The following is a 26,911-nucleotide window of genomic DNA, read 5'->3' as shown; positions in this document are numbered from 1 at the left end:
CCTAGGCTAAGACATAAATATAAAATCTATATCACTCATGTTGTCTCTATCACAAAGGACTTTATAATATTAGGATAAACATTTAGTGATAAGTGAAATACAAGATGAAATATAAGCAGGGTATTGTATGAAGGTAAATAAGATAATTATTGCCTTAAGGAGTCAGAAAAGATTTCTCAGACATTGGAGGCATTTGAATTGAGACTTTAAAGAGGACATTTGCCAAGTAAAGAAAAAAGGATGAGAAATGGAACATTTTCTTTGCATAGCGTGTAGCACGTGTACTGAACGTTTTGGCTTTACTACACTATTTACTGACAAGAAATGAAAGTGGCGCATAGATTTACCTATTGAGTCCCACTTAGGCATTCTATAAGAGGCCCTTTTAGCTTTATTGATCACAAATTAATATCTTTTGCAGGAAGGGCTTCTCTTTTGGAAGTACTCTGCAACACAAGTTTACTCAGCTTTTCAAATGAGTGGAGAAAAAAGATAGTGGCTCTTGAGGGTCCATTCCCCTTAATAATCTAGAATTGCTCTGGATCATTATGCTTGCCCCCTGTACTTCCAAATGCTGGCTGGAATCATAAGAAACCTCTTCATGTTGAATTGCTGCTCCTCAGCAAGCCCACATTTCCTCCAACATAAAGGAGAAAATATGAGCTTACTGAGGAGCTGCCATTCACCATGAGGTTATTCAATTTTGTGTATTAGTGCAAGTTGTAGGGAGCCATAGAGGGCTTGGAGAGTATCTATGATCAGTGTTTTGGAATGAAAGACATGAGACAGCTATCAAGATACCATTACATTACGTAATTCTCTTTGGGATTCATTAGTCTCCAAGGCCTAGATATTGGAGAGGCTGTTTGGGCAGCCTTCTGGTACTTGCAGAGGGTTGTAACATTATAAGTATAAATTAAGGCTTCATCTCATTCAGCTTATTTTGATTATACATACTATGCCAGTTACTATGCTAGGGATTTTCACATATTATCTCTTTTCCATGTATTTATAATAGCTCAGTATGGTTAGGTATTATACTGATCTTATATTCTTATAAATTTTTAAAGACCACATATTATATATCTTTTTCTCCTTATTGTTGGTATTGAGGATGGAGACTTTTCAAAGTGGTGTTATCCATCTACTTGGAAATTGGAGTTGGTGTTCTGCTCTGTAAAATCCTCGAATCCTTTCCTTTTCTGGCATTCTAGATGACTTTAACATGTACCATAGAATCAATTTTCTTTTGTTGCTGTTTTTGGATACTTCTTCACTTTATGACTGTAAACTAAATATATATCAGTATGTTCACTTCATCTTCTATTCCCTGTAATACCTAATGAGGCACATAGGAAGTATGCTGTTTCAAAGTTATCAGTATGATTTTGACAGAACATTTTGGGAATTATATATTAGGTTGTCAGGCTCAAATGAGTGTGACGCTGAGTTGTGCAAAACCAATTAAATGTACTAGTTTCTATCTTGCATAGCAAATTACCACCCACTTAAAGACTGAGAACAACATAGATACATTATCTCTGTTTCCATGGGCCAGGAATCACACATGGCTTAATTGGGTCTTCTGTTTGGGGTCTCACAAGGCTATAGGCAATGTGTCAGCCAGGCTTTGCTCCTTTCAGAAGTTTGGGGTCCTCTTCCTAGCTCATGTGGTTGTTGGCAGGATTCAGTTCCTTGTGGGTGTAGTACTGAAGTTCCCCTTTCCTAGCTGGTGGTCAGCTGGAAGCCACTCTCAACTTCTAAGTCTGCCCACAGATTCCCACATGAGCCTCTCACAGGCTCTTCCACAACACCTCAGCTTACTTCTTCCAAGCCAGGAAGAGGATCCCTCCAGTCTACTAAGATGGAGTTGTATATATTGTAACACAACTATGGGAGTGACTGTCCTTTCACCTTTGTCATATTTCATCAAGTAGATGAGAGTCTCAACTTTTTCCTGCACTTATGGGAGGGATTATATAACAGCATGCATATTGGGGGTTATTTAGGTTATATCTGCCACTTTTCTTTTTTTCGAGATGGAGTCTGGCTGTGTCGCCCAGGCTGGAGGGCAGTGGTGCGATCTCGGCTCACTGCAAGCTCTGCCTCCTGGGTTCACGCCTCTCTCCTGCCTCAGCCTCCTGAGTAGCTGGGACTCAGGCACCCACCACCATGCCTGGCTAATTTTTTTTGTGTTTTTAGTAGAGACAGGGTTTCACCGTGTTAGCCAGGATGGTCTTGATCTCCTGACCTCGTGATCCACCCACCTTGGCCTCCCAAATTGCTGGGATTACAGGCATGAGCCACTGCACCTGGCCATGTCTGCCACTTTAAGAGTTAGATCTAGAAGAATGCTTATATCCACCTAATGAGCATATGCCCCTAACTCCCATTCACCTGGGCTTGATATAACCTAATAAAACAAAGTAACAGTTGCACTAATGGTTATATACATATAGGTGTGAGAAGAGATAAGAAGAATAGTCATGTTTAAGTAGATTATTCAAAAGGAGTTTATGGTGCCTGGACCTAAGATTCAGAGTCATCAAATGAGGGTAGAAAAATTCCTTATTAATAAAGATATAGAAGCATCATTTTAATCTGAAAATAATATACATTGTAGCTTTTCATAGAAATGAAAGGCCCTGAAGGGTAAGCTATGAATGAAGGAGCTTGAATCTATTAGAAAAAAAATAAAAGAGAATGACAAATAGAGATTCAGAAGAACGTTTTAGATTAGGAGAAAATACAGTCCTGGGTCATAGACAAAGATGGATGAGTGGAAGAAAATCTTTGAAATCAAGTCATCTGGAGGAACATGTTCAGAGAGCAGACACTTACCCAGACAGGGCAAAGCCAAGTAGAGGGCGGTTTCACAAGCAGAACCCAAAATGCTACCAGTGACATTTGGATCAGTTGGCTTTAAGAGAAGCATCTCTAACCAACAAATAAAGAATAAATTTTGCTTTGCTAGAGATTACAATGGCTGAAAATAATAGCCCTTGAATAAGCAATAGTGGAAAATAAAAAGGGAAGTTAACATGATTGTAAAACCTAGACCTCTGGGCATGTAGAACAGATTTTCCAAGTTTTCCTGAATTGTTATAAGATGGCCTGTACATATGAAAGAACTAATTGGCCACATTTTTCTTGAAGGACCACTGAGGAGTGAGCAACAGGATCCTGTCCAAAGATTTTTGAAGGGGTGGTCTCTTTTCACCTTTCTAGTGGGAAAGGGAGAAAGCCAGCTAGAGAACCCGTTTGATGACTTCTCTAGGAAGATTTTCCCATGATTTTCTGGAACCACAGAAAAGCAGCTAACTTTATGTGTCATGTCAGAAGGGACAATATCATCCCATGATTTATTTATTTAATTTGGCTTATATGTCCTCTCCGTTTGTTACCATAGCACCTGTGCTTGCATGCATGATGGCTTTTATCACACTGGATTTTTGCCTTGTCTGCTTCTTTCTCTCCCTGAGAGGTTCCTGGGGGCAAAAAACATGTGATTTTGTCTCTAGCTCTAGCATTTACCACATATTTGATTCACAACAAATGTTTTCTAAATAGATGAATGGTGTTAGCACATCAGAATTCTATAGATCCAGATCTTTTAAGTTGTGATGTTTCTATCAGAATACTCAATACAAAGAACCTACTGCTCTGACCAGAAAGAGCATTATAAACATGATTAGAGACATAGAATCCCAGAACTCACATAAATTCGCATCTATAGTTAGACATGAGGTTAACAAAAATTGCAAAAACGTTGCCAGAAAATTCTAAACAATTCATGGAGAACTCATTAGTCTATTCAACAGACTACTGAGTTCAAGAGACACCCTACTGGATGCCAGAGATTTCTGATGCATAAAACAAGACTTCTGTCCAGGATATGCTGTCAATCTAGGAGAGACAAATATGCTTAACAGATAATTTCAGAACAGTGAATAAAATGTTCACAGAGATTTGCACAAAAGGTTTTTTTGAACATGGAGGGAAGAACAACTCAGTCTGGAGTCAGAAGGGGTGGTAGGTAAGGCTTCACAGCGTTGCTGATAAACATGATTACTTAAGAAAAGCGTTTCATGTGAAAATGAAAATGTGCAAGAGAAAATGCATGGGAAAATGAGAACATGCAAAAAGCATAAAGGATCATAGAGTGGCAACAGGCATTAAGAGACTAGAGGGTCCATGTGGAAAGAAGGGTAGGACAGGAAAGTGGCAAGGAATAGGTGGTGAGGTTGTTTTTGTTCCATTCTAAGGAGTTTGGGTTGGGTAAAGAAGAAAATGTCTGTATGACAGACAGTCTGAGAAAGAACAAAACCTTTTAAACAGAAGTACAGTACAGCTGCTGCTCCCCGACTGCTTTAAAAGTCCGAATTTATACTGCTTAGATAACAAAGCAAAGCTTTTTCCACTCTTTGTATAGAACCTGTTGTTGCTAATACGAATAATAGAGCTAGAGGTTGGATTCACTCTCTGAATAATTATGAAAATAATCATTTTTCTGTCTCCCTCTGATCTTGTACCCCAAGAAAGCAGGAACAAATGTAGAAAAGCCCCCAACTTCTCTACCACTCTTTTGCCACACATTTAGAACCCAGAAATTCTTTCCCTTTACTGCTCTGTCTATTGATAAATACTGATTTTCAATACCTATATGCTAGACTCCTTACTTGGATTATCTCATTTAATTCTCATATCTCTCAGTAAAATGGATTCTATAATTTGGGTCTCATTTAAAACTTTAGGGCATGTGAAATCCAGGGAAGTCAAATAAGTCACAGGAGGACAGCCCAAAGCACAGGGGCCAAAAGTCAAAACATGAGAGACCAAGGAGCTTCAGGTATAGAAAGCAATGTTTCAGGATTCAGGGCTTATGGAAAGGAAGCACACTCCAGGCTCCAGTGGAGAGCAAAGGGAAAGGGCTCTGGAGGAGTGCCTGGAATATTCACAGTTGCATCTGACTTGTTTTGCTTTTATTTTATTTATTTATTTTTTGAGATAGGGTCTCACTCTGTTGTCCAGGCTAGAGGCCAGTGGTGCCATCTCGGCTGGCTCACTACAACCTCTGCTTCTTGGGGCCAGGTGATCCTTCCACCTCAGACTACCGAATATCTAGGATCACAGGGATGCACCATCACACCCGGCTAATTCTTTGGTAGTTTTTGTAGAGATGGGGTTTTATCACGTTGCATAGGCTGTTCTCGAACTCCTGGACTCAAGCAATCTATCTGCCTTGGCCTCCCAAAGTGCTGGGATTACAGGCGTGAACTTGCTTGGCTTTTATGCCTCACCTGATGCACAGGACAGGGACAGAATGAGGAATAAGAAGAGTAGAATGGATACATTTAAATAACCGGCAAACATTAGTGTATTAGTCAGGGTTCTCTAGCAGGACAGAAATAATAGGATATATGTATATATGAAAGGGAGTTTATTAGGGAGAATTGACTCACGCAATCACAAGGTAAAGTCCTACAGTAAGCCGTCTACAAGTCGAGGAGCAAGGAAGCCAGTGGTGGGTCAGTCTGAGTCCCAAAACCTCAAAAGTAGGGAAGTTGACAGTGCAGCCTTCAGCCTGTGGCCAAAGGCCTGAGAGCCCCTGGCAAACCGCTGGTGTAAGCCCAAGAGTCCAAGAGCTGAAGAACTTGGAGTCTGATGTTCAAGGGCAGGAAGCATCCAACATGGGAGAAAGACAAAGGCCGGAAGACTCAGCAAGTCTGCCCATTCTACTTACTTCTGCCTGCTTTATTCTGGCCTCACTGGCAGCTGATTAGATGGCACCCACCCAGATTGAGGGTGAGTCTGCCTCTCCCAGTCCACTGACTCAAATGTTAATCTCCTTTGACAACACCCTCACAGACCCACCCAGGACCAATACTTTGCATCCTTCAATTCAATCAAGTTGACACTCAGTATTAACCATCACAGTTAGGTTTTAATTTTTTCACTGGTATGTAATGTTCATTTTTTAGAAAGGGAAATTTAAGCCAGAGGGATAAAGGCCTAATTATTAAATTATATGGAACTATGAGCAAAACTTTGAGAAAGTTTGAAGAGGCTAGAGTAAGGTAGAGCATATTCTGAGAGTCACTGACATGACTGACACAGACAAATGTCTTTGTTTGTATATAACAGGGGTCCACAAGTTAAGCCAGTGGACCAGATTCAACCCATGACATGATTTTTAGGGCCCCCTCATTAAAAATAATTTTTAGATTTTTAAAGGGTTGTAAAACACACACACACCTACACACACACATACAACGCCCCCCCCTCCCCCCATAATATGAGACAGAGGCTGTATGTCACCTACAAAGCTGAAAATACTTACGAGTTGGCACTTTATATAAAAAGTGTTCCACCCCCCTGGTCTGTATAAGAGTCTCTTGTAGAGGTCACATGGCTGACCCCCACCCATCCAGCCTGACTTGATATAAGCCTTCCCATTCCAGGGCTTGTTTCTGCTCTCACTTGCTCTACAGTATTGTTCCACAGCTCATAAAGCAAATCAGCAGACTCCATTTCAACTCTTAATGGATTGTGACATGAAAACCACTAGTGCAAATGAGGCCATTTCTGGGGGTCTCTGCAGAATTAAACAGCCTGTGGAGACCAAACCACCATCCTTTTGTGTTGTGAGGTGGCACTTCACCAAGACCTTTAGAAGTTTTAATTGCTGATGCCTTTTCCTAGAGATAAACAGTAACTGGTGCTGTCAATCTGTCACTTTCAAGAGTACTAAAATCATGAAGAATTCATAGGAAGCTGCTGTAAATGTCATCCATTTTCAAAGGAAGCTTTTAAGTCAATTTTTCAAAATAATGTATACAAATCAAAACTCATGGGATTTACATAATATTCTTTTTCATTGATCTCAAGAAACTATTATCGATGCTTACATTACTTCTGTTTTGAAATGCTAGTTAATAATGATACATATCAATAGTTCAGAAATCAAAAATGATTTAGAAACTCAAGTCTCTCATTTTATGCTTGCAATGATAATAATAATAACAGTATTACCACCTTATATTTCTATGAAAATTTATAGTTTTTTGAAGCATTTCAAAAATATATTTCATTGAATTCACATAATGATAATCCACGTAATGACCCTATCAATTATGAATGGCAGCAGCTGGTCCTAAATCTTTTTCTTCAGTAGAGGACATTGTACTTACATTAAGTAAAAAATCCAAGGTCATCAAGCCAGAATATGGCAGAAGAAGGAAAATACAAAATTTTTGTACTTCTGACCTGTGGTATTTCTACCATACCAACATAATACTTGCCTAATATGAAAAAACTTCATGTTTAAAAATTATCATTTTAGAATTATGATTACAAGTGCATAAGAACTATAACACAATTTCAAAAATGTTTTAAGTGATAGCCATTACTACTCCACAATTTTGAGCAAATTCCATAGGCCTGAAAGATAAAAAGTAGATTCTAAATATGTTCCAGGTAGATCTATCCCAATTATTTGTCTCTGGTAAATATTTTTCATTCTTCCACTCCAGTCTTTCAAAAGATAGAAAAACAACCCTTTCATTACTTCCCTGGCTGGGCTTCTTCTGGGCTAGTCATCTTCCTCACAATCACCTAAGGCTGTGATCCTAGCTTAAGAGATTCCTTTCCAATAAACTTCAAAAACCGTTTGTATATCCTGTCAAATTCCTTTGGAATTTGTTTTTGAGTTGACTGCTCTGTTCCGTGTTTAATGGAAAAAGCAAATGTAGCATAAATTATCAATTCAAAAGTTAAAATTTTAAAGGCTACCCACAGTTAATTAAAAATAAAATTATTTTCAACAAAATATTTTAGTAATCAATTGATATTAACAAAAGATACACTTGAAAGATGAAAAAAAGCTGTGCTTTAATGTATCTAAACTTAGTAGGGAAAATGTTAAAGGAAAGGTTAACATGCTGATTGCAAAATAAAACATCCCATTTTCAACTGTACATTAAAAACGAAAGGAAAAAGAGCAGCCTGGGAACATATGAAAAGAAAGAGAAAAACGTGTAGGTGAGGCATTTTATGTAGTACCAATTTTTAGACAGAAGAATATTCATAGTACTGCTCTCCACATCCTTGGGATATGATCAATAGGTGAGTTTAAGGAAAATAAGATAACAAACTCAATTCCTCTTGAAGTAAATTATCTTTGCTGTGTTTCATGAACCATTATTTTTAAGTAAATATTACTTTTCTGAACACAAAACAATTCTTAATGTATAAAACTTGGAAAACAGAAAAACATAAGAAAAAATAATTACTATCATATTAATTACCTTAATATTTTGTTATTTTTTTCTTATCTTTTGGTTAAAAATTTATATATATAATATATGTTTGTATATGTATGTTTATATATATATGTTTATATATATTTTACTCAGAATACATACTAGATTGACAGAACTACTTATGAACTTTTTCTAGACAAATGGCAAACACTTGATCCAAACTAAAGTGAGACTAGACTCAGTAGGTGGGACTAGACTCCGGACCAGACTGTAGACTCCCCAAAACTGGGAAGAGACCCTGAAAGCACGGCTCCATAAGACATGTCTACCAGCACCATGGTAGTTTACCATTGCCATTGCAATGCCCAAAAGTTACCGCCCATTTTCTAGCTAATCCTGAAAAGCCTGCTCCTTAAGCAGGAGCAGTCACAGTGCTCTAACCCTGCCTCAATAAAGCTGTTTTCTTTTACCACCAGCCAGTTCTTGAATTCCTTCCAGGATGAAGTCAAGAACTTGCCTGTATCAAAAGCAATCCAATTTTCTCTTGACACTTTGAAAAAAAAAAAAAAAATCATGTGATGGTAGACAGATGAAGCTGACAGTTAGCTCCTACTTGTTGGATCCTCAAAACTGTCTTTTGAGTCTGATTCATCAGCTGCCCTTCTATGTTTCCTCCTTCTCCTCCCTAGGCATGATATCTTTTGGTTTAATCTAGGCAACATTTTTTTTCTGTTGCTTATATAAAATATTCAAAATGTAATATGAGGCCGGGCATGGTGGCTCACGCCAGTAATCCTAGCACTTTGGGAGACCAAGGCAGGTGGATCACTTGAGGTCAGGAATTCAAAACTAGCCTGGCCAACATAGTGAAACCCCACCTCTACTAAAAATACAAAAAAAAAAAAAAAAAAAAAAGAGCTGAGGGTGGTGGCAGGTGCCTGTAATCCCAGCTACTCGGGAGGCTGAGGCAGGAGAATCACTTGAACCCGGGAGGCGGAGGTTGCAGTGAGCCAAGATTGCACCACTGCACACCAGCCTGGGTGACAGAGTGAGATTCCATCTATTAAAAAAAAAAAAAAGGTAATATAAATACTATGAATACTACATTTTTAGTTGATTTAGACTCATGCATTCATCTAAATTTGGAATTCTTACTATATGAACACTTTGTGTGTTTCCTCTTTTTATTTACATAATGAAAATGTTTATAATCACTTTCTACATACCTCAAAAGGGTTTAGTTATATTCAGTGTAAAAAATGCTTTGAATCCTTTGGAGAAATGTCTTATTATGACTTTATGTGACCAATTGCTATAGGAATTGCTTCTTCAATTTAGTATTCTTGACCTAGCATACAGATTTAAAATATATTGTAGTCCTATTAAGATATGACTCAGAAACTTGTTTTCCTATTTCCTGTGTTTTTGTTTCTGTCTCCAATGTTAAGAAAAGAATACTACAATTAAAGTATCTACTCAAAGACATATGTCATTGAGGTATGTGTTGAGATTGTGGTCAGTGGACATTATACAGCATTTATCTTGAATTCAGCCATTTTATATATCAGCACAGTTACCATGTTTAATTTGCCAAATAACTAGTAGAGGTAAAAAAAAAACCCAATCACAAAGTAAATTACAGGATAAATTTTCAATGAATTTTCACATTGGTGTTTTTAGATAATGACTATAATCTGATATGAAACAGAAACGGAATCCATAAAAATCTAAAGAAAAACTTACAGAAATCGAGATTAAATGAAAGACAATACCAAGTGAGAATGTACATACAGACATATATCCACATTACTTACTTGCATGGAAAATGGAGATGAATTTAGGATGAGGCAGCATCATTTGGTGGTATGATTTAGACTCAAAGTTGTAAGACTACAGCAAGTTAAGTCCCTTGTATCTGAGTTTATATTTTGCTTTGGGCCCTGAGGCTTAGGCAGTTCTATTGCCAGGAACACTCCTGTTGGTTTAAATCTCAATTCACCTCCCCTTTCATTCTTATTCTTGTACTGCAGTTCTAGTAACCGGAGTTTTTGTCTCCTAGCTCATTATCTGAGGCCTTGTTCTATACCTTCCCGATGTTCATTCTACTAGATGTATATAAAGGCCTCTGTCCCAAATGTGAGCACTGCCCATCCTCATCCAGATGACTGAATTTCTGCTGCATGCTTATCACAATAGAAGCACTCTGCCTGCCCACCCAAATGGTCTTCTAAGAACAGTGTTGCCAGCCTAGTGTTCATTGATTCTTCACATATAAGGAATCTTGCAATTTTATCTTGAGTTCTTTGTTGTTTAATTTTGCATGTCAACTTTCAGGCTGAACTTTGTCTAATAACAATTATAAACAATTACAATTAAGTGCCACATAATGACGTTTTGGTCAATGACATACCACATGTACAACAGTGATACCGTAAGATCATAATACCGTGCTTTTACTGTACCTTTTCTGTGCCTAAATATGGTTAGAAAAACAAATATCATGTTAAAATTGCTTATGGTATTCAGTATAGTAACATACTGTACATGTTTATAGCCTAGGAGCATTTGTATCATATAACATAGGTGTGTCGTAGGCTATACCATCTGAGTTTGTGTAAATACACTTTGTGATATTTGTGCAACAACAAAATTGCCTAATGATGCATTTCTCAAAGCATACTTTTGTTGTTACATGACACATGACTATATGTATATATACACAGGTCAATACTTAGGACAGATTCAGTGTCTTCTTCCTAGTTTGATTTGGAGTTGTCTCCACCTCCTCTATCCAGCAGTTATGAATAAGTCACATAGCTCATTGAAATGTGACATGGCTAAAAGAAGTGGGGAGAAGGGGGTAGAGGGAGGAGGAGAGTTTTTATCCTCTGGTTTTAATTATGGCCATGAAAAGAAATGACTTAACTACTCAGTATAGAATATTATGACTGCCTCTTCATTCATGGCAATACAGTAATTTCAGCTTCTTTGCAGATAGCAAGGTAGATAGACAGCAGATAGGTAGACAGATAGATACATACATACATATAAATATACGTCTTACATAAATACATAGAAAAATGGGTTTTTTTTTTAGATAGATGGATGGCTAGATAGATTATATGTAGATGATAACTAGCTATACAGAAAGGTATAATCAAAGATGTTGATATCTCTGACTTCCTATCCGTTCTGTTAATTTCCTATTCTTCACTGTTGTGTTACAAGATATCTTTGCAATGATTCTTAAACTATTTAGTAACCATGCTAGTATCCACAAAGGTCAAAAGCAATGAACGACGTGATTAGATTTTTCTTGAGTTATAGGTTCAATTCTGTTTTTATATACATACTATACACAGATAGGCATTCGAAATGATTAAAGAATCATTTGAAAGTGAAACATTTGAAAATATTTTGAACTTTCTATGAAATAGAAAGCTGGTAGCATGGTGAAGCCCATGGAGAACTAGACTTTGAGTGAAGATATTTGAGTTATTCCAGCATTACTACTAACTAGCATTTTGACCTTATACTTAACTAAATGAATTTTCTCATTTATAAAAGAGTTGTCCTTAAGATGTTACCTCAGGGCCGGGCGCGGTGGCTCACGCCTGTAATCACAGCACTTTGGGAGGCCAAGGGGTGGATCACCTGAGGTCGGGAGTTCAAGACCAGCCTGACCAACATGGAGAAAGCCCGTCTCTACTAAAAATACAAATTAGCTGGGCCTGGTGGCGCATGCCTGTAATCCCAGCTACTTGGGAGGCTGAGGCAGGTGAATCGCTTGAACCTGGGAGGCAGAGGTTGCAGTGAGCCGAGATCACGCCATTGCACTCCAGCCTGGGCAATGAGAGCAAAACTTGGTCTCAAGAAAAAAAAAAGTTACATCGATTTTGACATTCTGTGTTTTCTATAAATTGGTTAATATTCTAAAGTGCCATTATAAGACCTCATAAATGAAATAACCTGAATAATATCAGTATTTCAGGGTATATTTTAAAATATATTTCATTTTATACATATTATTTGTATTTTGTGTTAATTGTACTCTAATTTCCCTGAACATAATCTTGGTGTGGAGCTGGGGTTGTCCATTATGCAAAAAAGAAATTTTAAATTTAGATTTGACTTTTTAAAATATGCTATCAATTAGAACCACACAATGCTACATAATGATATTTCCAACAGATGTTATGTAAAATATAGTACTATAACTACTGAATATTCAAGAACATATAGTGCAAATCTTGCAAAATTCTTAGTGACACTTTGAAAAAAATTAGAATGTTTATAAGAAGCAATACAAATTAACATGAATTCTTTGTTCCAACCACTACAGAAAGAAATATAAGACTCTGTTTTTATAGTATGTGTATAAACTGTATAATAAGCTGATGTCTTTAATTTAAGGTAAACAGAAAAGTGTATGATGTCAGTAGCATCTGTACTTCAATTTTGTTTTTTTTTGAACACTAGTAATTAAATTTCACTACTCCATCCACATTCTCTTAGGCAATCTTTCTTATGACAGAGTTATGACCACAGATTACATGCTTGGGACAAGGAAAAACATCATCATTTAGGAATGCAATCAAATTCATGACTTTCTAAGTGCATCATGTTCTAACCAACCCAGTTAAGTAGGTAAAGGAAAACTCAGGATAGAATATACCCTTGACATTCACCATGGTATATCCTGAGACTGCGGCAAATCCCTAAATTTATAAACATTATTATTATTAAATATATTTTCTTGCACAAAAGGCAGTAAAGTAAAACAAAAAATAAAATAAATATTGTTTATTTTGTCCTCCTCTCTTTAAACTGTGGAATTCCTACTTATTCTGCATATCTCACCTTTTCCATGGAGAAATTTCTAGCCAATGCCTAGTTTAGATCTCACAGTTTTATAAAAATTATCTAATCTTAGAATTATCGTCATAGCTTGTTACTAATTTCTTGCTTAATAGCTGTTCCATAGCTGCAGGCTTCTTGAATTCATGGATCAAGTCAGCACCGTTTTAGCACTCCTCACAGAGTTGATTAGTAGGTATTTCTTTTGGATGAACAAATGAATAACTCACAATATGTATGTGATTTATGAAAATAGTGATAAGTAATAAAAATAAAATTAAGTTGATGTGCAGCTGCTGGGCAGTAGCTACCGCCAGTGGACCTAGCTAGGTCCAATCACTAGTAACCGACTTACATCTGAGCATCAGTCTTAATAGACACAGTATTTTTCAAAGTTTTGACCAAAAATTGTATAAATTTGTACAAATCATGTTCCTTGTTGAGGGCCCATGAATACTTAAAACTGTGATTATCCTATGCCTATGTCCACAGCCTATTATACAAAAGCAAAATTTTGCCATTTACTAGTTTTGTGGTCAGAAACAAGTTGTTCAGCATCCAGAAACCACAGTTTCTTCATCTGCAAAATGAATATTATAATTCTATGTTTAAAACCCATGTGTTGTTCTCAAAAATTGAATAAATTAATTTGTATAAAAATGTCTTGAGGAGCACTCTACAACTGCATGGTGTTTGCATAAACTGTGATTAGAGCATGATGCCATAGTTATTTCAAAGAGAGTTGTAGCTGCGATGTTGTCTGCTTGAGGAAAGATAAACAAGCATCTGTTATTTCATAGCTATTTCATTCCAGTTTTCAGCAGACTACTAATGATTGCAATCAATGAATCTATAAAGAGACTTGTGCCATAGAACACGGGATACAGGTTTACCTGGCTGAGAGCCATTCTAAGAAGCAGAATTCGTCACAGGCTTGCAGATCCAAAGGTTTTGAAGGAAGGAAAACCTCCTTAGAAATACAATACTATTGTTCATATTAAAGATTGATATAGCTCCCATGGCAACAGTTTTTTACTACATACAATCCTTTTTAAAAAATATTTGAATGTTTATGCAATAAATTCAAATGCAAAAACCAATTAATTGTATATCCCATAATCAAATAATTTTTCAAGCGAGTGCCCCAAATTTCAAGAGGCTTTGAAAGCACTACCAAAGTGAAATGGAACAAGTGAAGTATTTGATGTCAGCAGAGGAAACATTTTCATTGTTTTTTCAGGCACAAATAGAGCTGCATGACATTATGTAACTTACTAAATACATCCAGGTTATACTAATCATGCTTTTTAAGTCACCAGGATGACTATAGCTTAGTATGTATCAAACATAGGAGATTTAGTTTGAGAAAGACATCAAGGAGCGTTGGTTCCCATAGGTATTAGAGTTGGAGGTCTCTTTAAATGCCTTTAAAAACTAGCTGTGGTTTCTTAGGTAAACTAATTAAACCCTTGGGGTTTTGTGTTGTTTTGAGAAAAAAATGCCAGGTATGGAGTCTGCACTGTGTTCATCCCACAGCAGGAGCTCTTGTTAATTGTGTGTCCTCTGGGTCAGGAATCATCTTTACATATACCACATGTCCTGTCCTCATGTGTCCACTTGCTGGTTAGACAAAGGCATCTACCAATAAACCAAACACATGAGCAATGTAGCTTATTATTATCATAATAATCTATCACTAAAAGATTATGTCTTTAATTATAATATTGTTCCTATGGAGTATGACACAGTGATGGCTGAGGTGCTAATTCAACTGAATGGAAGGCACAAGAGGCCAGGTAGTGCATATGACTTCAGGAACCCTGGAAATCTTCCTCATCCATGGACAATCCTGGATGCTTTTGCTTATCATTTTTGTTAGCATTTAAAACTAAACTGATATATCCAAGTATCTTTTCTTCCTCTTGAGAATGCAAATACCCTGGGAGGATGTCCCTACAGAATGGTTTCAGTACAAATCAAGAATCTTAGAGCTGGGCACGGTGGCTTACACCTGTACTCCCAACACTTTTGGAGACCAAGGTGGGAGGATCGCTTGAGTTCAGGAGTTTAAGACCAGCCTGGGCCTCATGTCTACACTCTGTGTGTGTGTGTGTGTGTGTGTGTGAATGTGTGTGTGTGTGTGAATGTGTGTGTGTGTATGTATGTTTGTATATACATCTATTTTTTTTTTAATTAGCCTGGTGTTATGGCACATACCTATAGCCCCAGCTACTCACATCACTGCACTCTAGCCAATAGAGGGAAACCTCATTTCAAAACAATAAAATAAAATAAAATAAAATAAAACCTTATAGCAGGATTTGATAGGAATGTGAGAAGAAGGTCTGTGTGCTGTAGGTATATGGCCATATGGTAGTGCACGAATAAACAATTAGCCAGGCATGGTGGCATGCGCCTGTAATCCCAGCTACTCGGGAGGCTGAGGGAGGAGAATTGCTTGAACCCAGGAGGTGGAGGTTGCAGTGAGCCATAACTGTGCCACTGCACTCCAGCCTGGGTGACAGAGTGAGACTCCATTTCAAAAACAAAAAAAAAAAAGATTAGAATTCTTTTGGAAAGTTTATTTTTGACAGCAGTTGTTAAGCCCTCTGTGAGAACTGTTTTCACATCAAAATTACTAGGTAAATAAAGTTCTATTTATCTTTAATCTTTGGTTTCCAAGGGTAATTTCTTTTGTAACTACTTTTAAGAAATGTTAGCTGATAATAGCAGACATCAGTTCATTAAAGTGAGTGATGTCATGGAGAGAAAACTTTTAATGAACATCATCTACTAATTTATTGATTTTTGTCAGGCATTATCTTGTTACCAGAATTTAGCGAGCCAAACATACTTTTTTTTTTTTTTTGAGATGGAGTATCGCTCTGTCACCCAGGCTGGACTGCAGTGGTATGATCTTGGCTCACTGCAACCTCCACCTCCCAGGTTCAAGTGATTCTCCTGCCTCTGCCTCCTGAGTAGCTGGAACTACAGGCATGTGCCACCACGCCCAGCTAATTTTTATATTTTTAGTAGAGATGCGGTTTCACCTTGTTGACCAGGCTGGTCTTGAACTCCTGACCTAAGGTGATCTGCCTGCCTTGGCCTCCCAAAATGCTGGGATTACAGGCATGAGCTACTGCGCATGGCCCACATTTTTTTTAAGTGAATTTATTTTGGTATTTGATAGTAAGTCACCTACACTTAAGCAGCTGTCACCTTCCTATATAAATATACTGAGACAGTTCCTTCCCGTTGTTGTTGGAAAATAGTTTGTAATTTATACCGATGAGAAGTCATTAACTAGGCTTTTTAAATGGTGTGATGTACAAAACATTTTCTTAAATGTTATAATGTTATAAATGTTATAAAAGCCTAAAATTAAAGTTGTCAGAAAGCAAGATAGCCAAATTAGCCTATGGTTGATATTCATGACTTGGAAATAGCAAGTCAATGATACAGCAGAAGCTGGTGCCGATTTCTTCCTTTATCTTATAGCTCCCTAACAACAAAACAAGAAACACACAACTAAAGTAGTTCGAACATAGCAAATTATACCATTCAAATAGAATAGAAAGATACATATCGAGGCATGAAGCAACCAGGTAAAAACTGCTGAAATTTTATATACATATTGCAACTACTTTTAATATACCTTAGTTGACATATATATAAAATTCCATTTTGGGGGTCTTTAATAACTTTTGTTTCTTCTAAGTTTTTATTTATTCACTTATTCATTCATTCATTGATTCACTCATTCGTAATGAAACATTCATTGAGCTACAAGCTGTATGGGGTAACGAACATAATAAAACATATGATCCATATCCTCAAGAAATCCATAGACTGTGAGAGGAGACGGACATACTAGATACATAAGAAAATACAAGGTGATTAGTGATAGCAAAAAAGTACAAACAAAAGTTAGTTCATAGCAGAAGGAGTACTCTGCCTTGGGCTAGATAGTAGCTTTAAGGAAGGCTTTGTTGTAGAAGTGACGTCTGAGCTTATGGAATGGCTTACACTGCAGTCTTCTGACCTTGAGGTGGGAGTTGGGCATTTCTGCTTGCTTCTTGGTTCTTATTATTTGCCTCTAGCTTGAACTGGACAACTGTTACTACCACAGGGGGGAAAATCTGTAAGAACTTAATACCTCTCATACCCTCACTTCGTATTGGGGAGGTGGAAGGTGACGTTTCGACTGGTGAAGGTTTTGCCTGAGAGTACACAGCCATCAAGTGGCAGAATCAGGGCCACATTTGCTAAGATTTCTTGTCTGTCACTCCAAAGCTCTTTGCCCTTTTCAATGCCATTTTCAACTTTTCCCTTTGGTTTTCTGAAAAGCAGCTTTGGTAAACAATCTGGAAATAAGAAATAGCTCTTTGATAGTTTTTTGCTTGTTTTTAACCATTGAACAATTTCAAATCTTGCAGAACAATTGGGTGTTTTTCCCTTACCTTCACTGCTTCTATATTAGGAAAGTGTACATTCATTCATTTTTTTTTTTAACTGTATGAATTTTCATGCAAAGAAGGTAAGGCTAAGAGAGCAGATGTAATTTGTTCAATGCCACACAGTAGTCAATGAAAGGTGTGTCCAAGCTGGGAAGGTCTTTCTCTAAGATCTGCACCTTTCAACTTAATACTCCTGCCTATTCAGATCAAGATGAATTACATGGTTTCTGCTATTAAGATTTTATAATGTAGTAGAAAGACACAAATAAGTAAATGTAATACAACAAAAAGAGATAAAATCTCCCATCATAATCCATCGAGAGAGAGAGAGGAAGAATTTCTCTAAGATTTCAGAGAAGGAATGTAAATTTGGAATGGATTTGAGGAAAACATGTTATGTGCACTGACATTTTAGGAATTTATGTGATTAAGACGTGTAGATGGCATGAGAATGGTAAAGGAGATTCTAAAATACTCTAAACACAGTGATTGCATCCACAGAGGTCTTCGATTATGACATGTGTGAAATGAGAAGCTCATTTTGAGTGACACATTGGTATACAAAAATGATGTGTGGAAAATGTGGTAGAAGAAACAATGGAACAAAGTTATGGATAGAAGAAACAATGGGACAATTTATCGAATGTGCAGGTAAGAATTTGGGCATTTTGTCACATGCTATGGAGGGGCTGATAGCTATTTAGCCTAAGGAGTGGAGTGATCCAAATTGAGCTTGATTTTTTTTTTTGTCTCTGAAATAAAAGTAGTCATTTTACCTAAAATCTCTTTTTTTAAAGATAGAAATTCCAAAAACTATTTTCTAGGATGTACTTTTTTAATGTTTTGATTCATCCAATCAATATGCATTTTAAAACATTTTTCCTGTTTAATTTTACTTTTCTTTTGAGATAGGGTCTCACTCTGTCACCAAGGCTGGAGTGCAGTGGCCCAATCACACTCAACTGCGGCCTTGACCTCCCTGGCTCAAGTGATCCTTACAGCTTAGCCTCCTGAGTAAATGGGGCCACAAATGTGTGTCACCACACCCAGCTACTATTTCATTTTTGTGTAAAGATGAAATCTTGCTATGTTGCCCAGGCTGCCCTGTCTAATTTTAAATATAAGTTTCAAGCTATTATTCTCAGAAGGACTCAGGTTGTGTTTATAGCACAGAAGGAGTCAGTGAGTCAGCTACTATGTTACCAAGTGAACTAAGAATTGTAATTTGGTCAACATTATTTCACCTGAAGTTAACTTATTTTTTTAATGATCAAGAAAATAAGAATCATGTTTTTCATTTAATAAATTGTAATCTTATTATCTAATTTTATGAGGCAGGCAGAATGAAAAAAAGTATGTGGTTCTTTGTGGATGAAAATAAATAAGAAGAAGCATTTATTGAGTGCCTTCTATATTATGGTCTTGTGAGATAAACCTCACTTATGCTGAAACTGGTTTTCTTGATAGTCCTATAAAGTGGTATTATTGTTGTTGCAAACAAGGAAATGGAGATCCGGGAGGTTAACTGATTCACCCAATTCTCATTGTCAGTGAGTGGCAGAACTGGGACTAACATCCCCATGAATCTGGTTTCAAAGGTAATGCTCTAGTCACTTCATCACCTGACCTCGTAGTTATTATTTGAAGTACTATCACCTTGTATCTTCTGTGTAATGCATAAAGCCATCTTTGTAAACACAGGCTATTTTATAAAAGACTGAATTCTGTCTAACAACCAAATTTTTACCACTTTTTACATGTTTAAATTCCATGTAAAAGAATCATCTTAGTGTATAGCCATAGTCAGATTTTATTTTGACTGTTGTCACTGTGAATTTCTAATAAAACAGAAGGCAGAAGTAACTACAAGTTTATAATCTTTGAGAGATGTCAGTATATATTTTAAAACCACTTAACTTGATGTTACAAGAAACTTCAGATTGAGTTTGAAAATATATATATTGTTATGCCCTGTGGCATTTTCTGACCTGTCATTGATGCCACTCAGTTTCAAAATCGCTATTCATAGATGTTGAGAATATTCTTGCTGAATAAAGAGGCCATTTTGGAAATGTGTGGAGGTTAATATTATGCACATGAAACTGCTCAGCTTTCTCACACCCTGTCAGATCTGAGCAATTATTTTACCATCTCTCTGCCTGTCCCCGCCCCCACACCATTTCCTTAAATTGCTATGGAAATTAAATCGTGAAAGACACTCTTCTTGCAAAGATGCCTCCCTCAGAATCCTCTCTGCTTTGCCCTAGCTAATTTGGAATAGAAAATCATCCCACATTTCCATGGAACTTAGAAAGGCCAGGGGCCAGACCTAAAAGGCATAATTTGCCTGACATCTGTGTTCCAGAATCATGTTGCATCCAAACAATTCGTGATGCTCAAGTGAAAGTAAGCATCCTGTCTATTAACTAAAGCATTTAACAAGCGAATGTCAGTCACTTTCTATTCTCTTATCCATAGAATCACATCCCATAAGGACAATCATACTTGTAAAGTGCCCAATTCACATTACATTATTTCATGATCACATTGATATAGTGAATATATTTTCTATCATTTTGCTCACTTTTTTCCTCCAGTGGGTGTTATGTGTAGCACAACTGAGGATACCAGAGATTATTCTTAAAGTCTTGATTTATAGAGACTAGATGTCTAATTAACGGAGGCAACAAGCTTACTGAGAACTTGCAGGATCTACCCCTTTGCCAGTCCTACTCAGCTTCAGAATCCAGGTTGTTAGTCAGGCCTGTTCTGTGGCTATTGTAGGCAGCCAACAATGACTTAATCCAAAGTGTTGAAATGGCCATTGGAAGCCAAACATCTGGGTAGACTACTTTTCATCACTAATTGTATAGAGAAGACATTGCTTCTAACGTTTTGGAAACTCTCAAATCTGCTCCTTTTACAGTAACTGGCAGTACACTCGAGTTTCTAAATACTAAAATGATCTTGAAGCTTCAGATACAGCCTCCATATAACATACCTCTCTGCCTCAAACAACCAGCTACCGTATGTAAGGCAAAGCAAAGCAGCTGTAATCTGAATATTGGAAAGATGTCTCTGAATGTAGAGAAATTGGGGCCATCAGACTCTACAGCTGTGTAGGATAAAGAGCTATACCAATGAGATATTCAGTGTTGCATAGCAGAGGAATTGAGTAGTAGTGTAGCAGAAGGACCCACTTAGGAAAGGAACTAAATTTGGGCAACGAAAAATGAGAGTATAGGATGAGGTGCATTTTCCCGATTGTCTCTCAAAACCAGTAACTGTTGAACATTTAGCAGGTGCAACACTTTCTTTTTTTTTTTTTTTTTTTTTTTTGAGTCAGAGTCTCACTCTTGTTGCCCAAGCTGGAGTGCAGTGGCATGATCTTGACTCACTGAAACCTCCACCTCCCAGATTCAAGCAATTCTCCTGCCTCAGCCTCCTGAATAGCTGGGATTACCGGCACATGCCACCACGCCTGGCTAATTTTTTTGTAGTTTTAGTAGAGACAGGGTTTCACCAGGTTGGCCAGGCTGGTCTCGAACTCCTGACCTCAGGTCATCTGCCCGCCTTGGCCTCCCAAAGCGGGGGGGATTACAGGCATGAGCCACAGTGTCCAGCCTTGCAGGTGCAACACTTCTATCCAAAATCTTTGTTCCTTTGGGAAGGTGGTGGAGTTAGATGCTTTCTGAGGCCCAAGTTAAAAGTTTCTAGTTTCACTTGTGACTAAAACATAATGCTGGTTTCCACAAATGCAGTGTAAAGAAAAGTAAGGTTAGATAATGGTTCTTTACCTCTTGCAGCTTAGATCACCAGTAACCATTTGATCCTGGTAGTTTGGAAATGACCCCCATCAAATTATTAAATTTTGGCCTTGGAAAATTAGAGCTTAGTTTAATTAAGGGTTCTTTTTTTTCCAGTTCAGCTGGATTCTCCATAGTCTTAATTATATTCATTATTATTTATTTTTGTATTTACTTTCTCTAAGTATTTGTATTTACTTTCTCTAAGTATTTCTCTAAGTATTACTTACTCTAAGTATTTGTATTTCTCTAAGTATTTGTATTTACTTTCTTAAGCAAAACACACCAAACTTCAGTGCCTTTCAACATTTGCACTTAAGTCCACTAAATGCAATGATCTAATAAGAGAGATAAGCCAGGCTGGGTGCAGTGGGTCACACTTGTAATCCCAGCACTTTGGGAGGCCGAGGCAGGTGGATCATGAAGTCAGGAGTTTGAGACCAGCCTGGCCAACATAGTGAAATCCCATCTCTACTAAAAATACAAAAAATTAGCTGGATGTGATGGCAGGAGCCTGTAATGCCAGCTACTCGGAGGCTGAGGCAGGAGAATCATTTGAACCCGGGAAGCGGAGGTTGCAGTGAGCTGAGATGGTGTCATTGCACTCCAGTCTGGGAGACAGCGAGAGACTCCTCAAAAAAAAAAAAAAAAAGGAAAAATAAGCCAAATTGTGATAATTTACAGTTCACTCTCCTTTAAGTCTCTGTCCTACAGCAGTCTCCTATCCTTAATCAGAGAACTTTCATAATTGCATCTGTCAGGCTTTCAATAATAGTATGAAAATAAATGCTCATTTTCTTTCTGGAAGACCAATACATGCTTTTATTCTATAGTTGGCAAATGTTCAGTAGTGGAGTTTTCAGAAACCCCTGCAAAGATTTTTCCCATCAAACGCCCACTGTTGGGTAACTGATGTGAGTCCTGAGCAGCCAAAACTTTGGGCTAATGAGCACTCCAGGGTTTCTCATGCTGGTGTTCATCCAGCAAGATGGTTACAGAGACTCATGATTTATGATTTCACAGCCTGGTCCCTTAAACTGAAATTGGAAACAAATGTGCATAGATTTTACCACTTTTTTTTGATAATTGCACAATGAGCAAGAGACTTGTGGGAGGTTTTGTTCTCTCTGACATAGTGTTTTTTGATGATACTTCATGGGAATTGTGTTAGAAAAAAAACCAAATAACAAGGTTTATATATACTTTATATATACTTTCTTATAACTAGAACAAAGCCTTCTTTTAGTAGACCTGAAAAGACTGTAACTACAATAGAATCATAGACATAATAAAGATAGTTATTATGTGGAATCCTAGTAATGGAACCAGTTTTACACTACACATTTGTTAGCAGATATTAATGTCCATTTTACAATTATTGTCCCATAATCTCTTTGATTACCATGACTTTTTCTTACTATGATGAATATCCAAATTGAGATGTATTACCCTATTATTTTTCTTAATTTCTATGATTTTTTTATTTTGGCTTGGGTATATTTGTTACCAAAAAATTCTAAAATTAGTATTTTATTTCATATTTGAGGGTGTAAGTTAGGAAAAAAGGCTGATATCTGCAGTCTATTTCAGCTTCATGAGTAATTAGTTTTGTATATTTAGGAAAATTATTTCAACTCTCTAAGCCTCAGTTTCCTTAGCTGTAAAATAAGAAGTTTATAACATAAGAGCTCTAAAAGTTTTCCGATGGCTACAATTCATGATTCTATGTTGAAGAATAGTTGTTTCACTCTACAGTATTTTATGCATGACATGATGAAAACTCAGTAGCTTAAAAGTAATTATAAGCCTTCTTCCAGTGGGTAAAATGCTTACAAATACATAAAACAGAAGACACATGATAAACAAGAAGAGAAAGTGACATGCAAAGCTATTTCTGTCCTTTCTGAGTAAACATATTTTTGTAATAAAGTCAGGGATAAATTCTAAATATAATGAAAATTACTTCCTTGCATTAATTAATATATATTATAAATTGAGCCTTTTTAAATAAATATTTCTCATTTCAATATTATGATATAGTAAAAAGCATATTGGATCTGCTTTTCCCAAATTTGTTGCTTATGATAGGGAGTGCTGGGAAGGGAAGAGCGTGGTCCCTTTAAATGATACGGAAGTGGGGAAGGGAAATGCTAGGTAGAGGAGGGTGTGGTCCCCGGCTAGGACTCTATCCCTAGGGACCTAGGTGAGGACAAGCACTTCTGCCGTGGCGCCCAAATGTGGGCATTTTCCAAGACCTGCCATGCCCCCATGCCGGACCTATAAAAACTCCCGAGACCCTAGCAGGCAGGCAGAAACTGTTGGATGGCAGAGGAACACATCAACGGAAGAAGACAAGTGGCTGGACATCAGGAGGACGTTGAGGGGTTCACGCCGGCAGAAGAGCACACTGACAGGTACTGGAATGCCGGCAGGCCATTGACTAGCAGAAGGACGTGGAGTGTGGCTGGGACAGTGGGAGGACAGCCCGGGCCACCTATCGACCCAACTCCAGGGGTAAACCACTTCCCTTCTGGCTCCCCCATCTGCTGAGAGCTACTTCCACTCAGTAAGACCTTGCACTTCTTCTTCAAGCCCAGATGTGATCCGACTCTTCCAGTACACCAAGGCAAGAACCCGGGATACAGAAAGCCCTCTGTCCTTGCAACAAGGTAGAGGGTCTAATTGAGCTGGTTAACAGAAGCCGCCTATAGACGGCAAACTAAAAGAGCAAAACTACAGAGCACCCTGTAACACATGCCCACTGGGGCTTCAGGAGCTGTAAACATTCACCCCTAGACACTGCTGTGGAGTCAGAGCCCTACAGCCTGCCAGTCTGTATGCTCCGCTAGAGGTTTGAGTAGCAGGGCACTGAAGAAGTGAGCCACACCCTCATTGCACACCCTGCGAGGGGGACACGGGAACTTTTCTTGTTTCACTTGGAGACCTATGTGAAGTCCACTAAATCACGTAAACACAGTTTTCTTTTATAAAATTAGCAACTTTGCACTTAATTATCTCTAAGGTTTCCTATACTTCTGAAAAGTTTATGTTATGACTTACGATGATGTATGGGCTTAATTTGTAGTCTAGATTTTGAAGCCGGGCAGACCTGGGTTAAAATCCTAGTTTTGCTGTTGTTGTTCTAAGCTGTGCAAACTTGGTTAGAATATTGAAGTAACAAAGGTCACCATTGGCCCTTTGTTTTATAGTTAGTAAAGCTTCAGTAGTTTAACAAAATAAAAGTCATCACTCAACAGTTGAGTGCAGGTATTCCTGGTAAGAAGGCTGCATATTGTCTGTGTATGAGTAGAGGACTTTGCTTCTTTTACCTTGTAGCTTTACCGTCCAAGCACCGTGGAATCCTCTCCCTTCAAACCTAGGGAAAGACATACAGCAGAGAAGCCTTGTTTTCTTCATTAAAGTTTTGCCCTGAAGGTAGTCTGCATCACTTTTGTTCACACTTTTCTCCTGAGAATCAATATGTGGTTATTCTTCAATGCAAGGAGGGTTACAAAATATACCCGTGTCTCACCAATGGCCTAGAGCCATTCCAGAAAGGAAAACATTTTGTGGACAACTAGTAGAGCCTGCCATAGAAGGCATTCAATGTATTTTCATAATCCACTTTTCCCTTCTCCTGAATAGAGTACTATCTTTCAAATCTTAGCAAAGGAATGAGAAGAAATGTGAAAAGAATTCTAACAGGTAGAATCGCTTCATTCTCAGATATCATATTCTGAATGGCATATATCAGATCTTGGTACCTGGTACCTGGTTATATATTAATATTTCATAAATGTTTGAAAAATACTGTGGACCAGAAGTACTTAGGGATAATGCAAATAATAACTTTCTCTTTGAAAGTGTTTCTAACATATCATCTATTTCCTTGTTACAACAAAAGAATTTCTTGATTTGTCATAATTTCACAAATCATTCGCATTTCTCATCTTTATAGTTTTTTGTAAAGTTTGCTTTCCATCCATGTACTCTTGGAAGTAAATTGACAAATAATGTTTCAATCTTATATGAATAAACTCAGAGCCATTGTATATGACTATTTTCAGATGTTTCTAAGCCAAAGCTGTGTTGCTGCTTTGTTTGATTTTCTTTTCTTTTTTTTTCTTTTGGTATATCACAAGAACATAATATGCTTCAAAGATTTTATCACATTTCTTGTGGATTACTACATACAAATAAAACAGCCTTTAGCCTTCAGCTTTGTGCTGTTTTCAAGGAAATAAAATACGCTTTGTTATTCCCTGGAAGTTGTGCTTTACTTTCTGATTATTATCCACATTGTAGTTGTCTGTGGTATCTGTTAGCAAAAATCCAGATGGCTGAAATATAATTGATAAAAACCCACCTGAAATGTTTATCTCAGAGTCAAGTTTTACTCTGAAATATGTATCTAAATATTAGGAAGAGTCAACTCCCAGCTTATATCTGCTTTCAGTTGGAACATACCATGCTGTTTTTCCTACTGTGGGACTGTCATTCTTTTCTGTATTCATACTGCCACTGGCAAACTGATCCTCTAAAAACAGACAAGAAGGGGGAGGGAGATGCTTCCATGCTGACTTCTCCGCTGCTAGAACTGCCAGCAGGAACATGTTTGATTCAATTAAATTAAACAAGCATTTATTGAACACAGTCACTGGGCTAAATACTAGCAAAAAAATAAAGAATAATACAACACGGCCTTGTCTGTAAGGAGTTCATTCTAGGTGAGGTGACAAACAAGAACAATTACAATCTTCTGTTAAAAGAGCTATAACATGAGTGCTATGGAAGATTACCATCTAATACCGAAATGTGAAATAAAACCCCAACGTTATTGGCACAGTGAGAATATTACTACACCCCCAGCAGCATGGCAAGGCCAAAAGTAATACATGTTGGAGGGGATTTGGAGGAAGAAGAACTCTCATACATTATTGATGGGAAGGTAAAATGGTACACGTATTTTGGAAAAAGGTATGTCTGTTTCTTTTCGTATACAACTACTATAACTCCCAGTAATTCTGCTTCAAAGTATTTACTCAAGATACGCGAAAAAACATATTCCTAAAAAGACTTGTACAAGAGTGTTCAAAGCCGCTTTGGGTACACTAGAAGTCTCTTATTTGAGAATGGCTAAACAATGAATTACTACTCAGCAATAAAGAGCAATGTGCTATTGCTACACCCAGCAGTATGAATGTCCCCTGAAAACATTTTGATGTGTGAAGAAAGCCTTGTACAAATGAATCCACACTGCACTAATCCATTTATATAAAGTTCTAGAACAGGAAAATATAATCTACATGGAAAAACATCAGAACACTGGGTGACTCGGGGTGTGTGGAGGTGGGATTGGCTGAGAATAGATATGAAGAAACTTCCTGGAGTGGTGGGAAGGTTCTAATCTTGATAGGAATTTGGGCTATGTAAACATGCACATTTGTTGAAACTCATTTCATGTACATGTGAAATTTGTATTTCATTGTATATAAATTTGACCTAAAAAAATTCTTTTGAATGATACAAC

The 26,911-nt window shown here is 37.4% G+C and overlaps 1 long non-coding RNA gene across 1 annotated transcript in view; it reads left to right on the top strand.

Moving 5' to 3' along the window:
- Window positions 1-25,649, top strand: part of LOC134739135 (uncharacterized) — a 97,868-nt gene extending 72,219 nt beyond the window's left edge. Inside the window, exons 4-5 of the long non-coding RNA XR_010125645.1 lie at window positions 18,077-18,226; window positions 24,718-25,649. This is a non-coding gene — a long non-coding RNA (uncharacterized LOC134739135). The remainder of the gene's footprint in view (window positions 1-18,076; window positions 18,227-24,717) is intronic.
- Window positions 25,650-26,911: the final 1,262 nt, after the last annotated feature.

The sequence above is a fragment of the Pongo pygmaeus genome, chromosome 2 (genome assembly GCF_028885625.2).
Source record: "Pongo pygmaeus isolate AG05252 chromosome 2, NHGRI_mPonPyg2-v2.0_pri, whole genome shotgun sequence".
Taxonomy (NCBI): Eukaryota; Metazoa; Chordata; class Mammalia; order Primates; family Hominidae; genus Pongo; species Pongo pygmaeus.
This window is presented reverse-complemented; position numbering and strand designations above follow the sequence as displayed.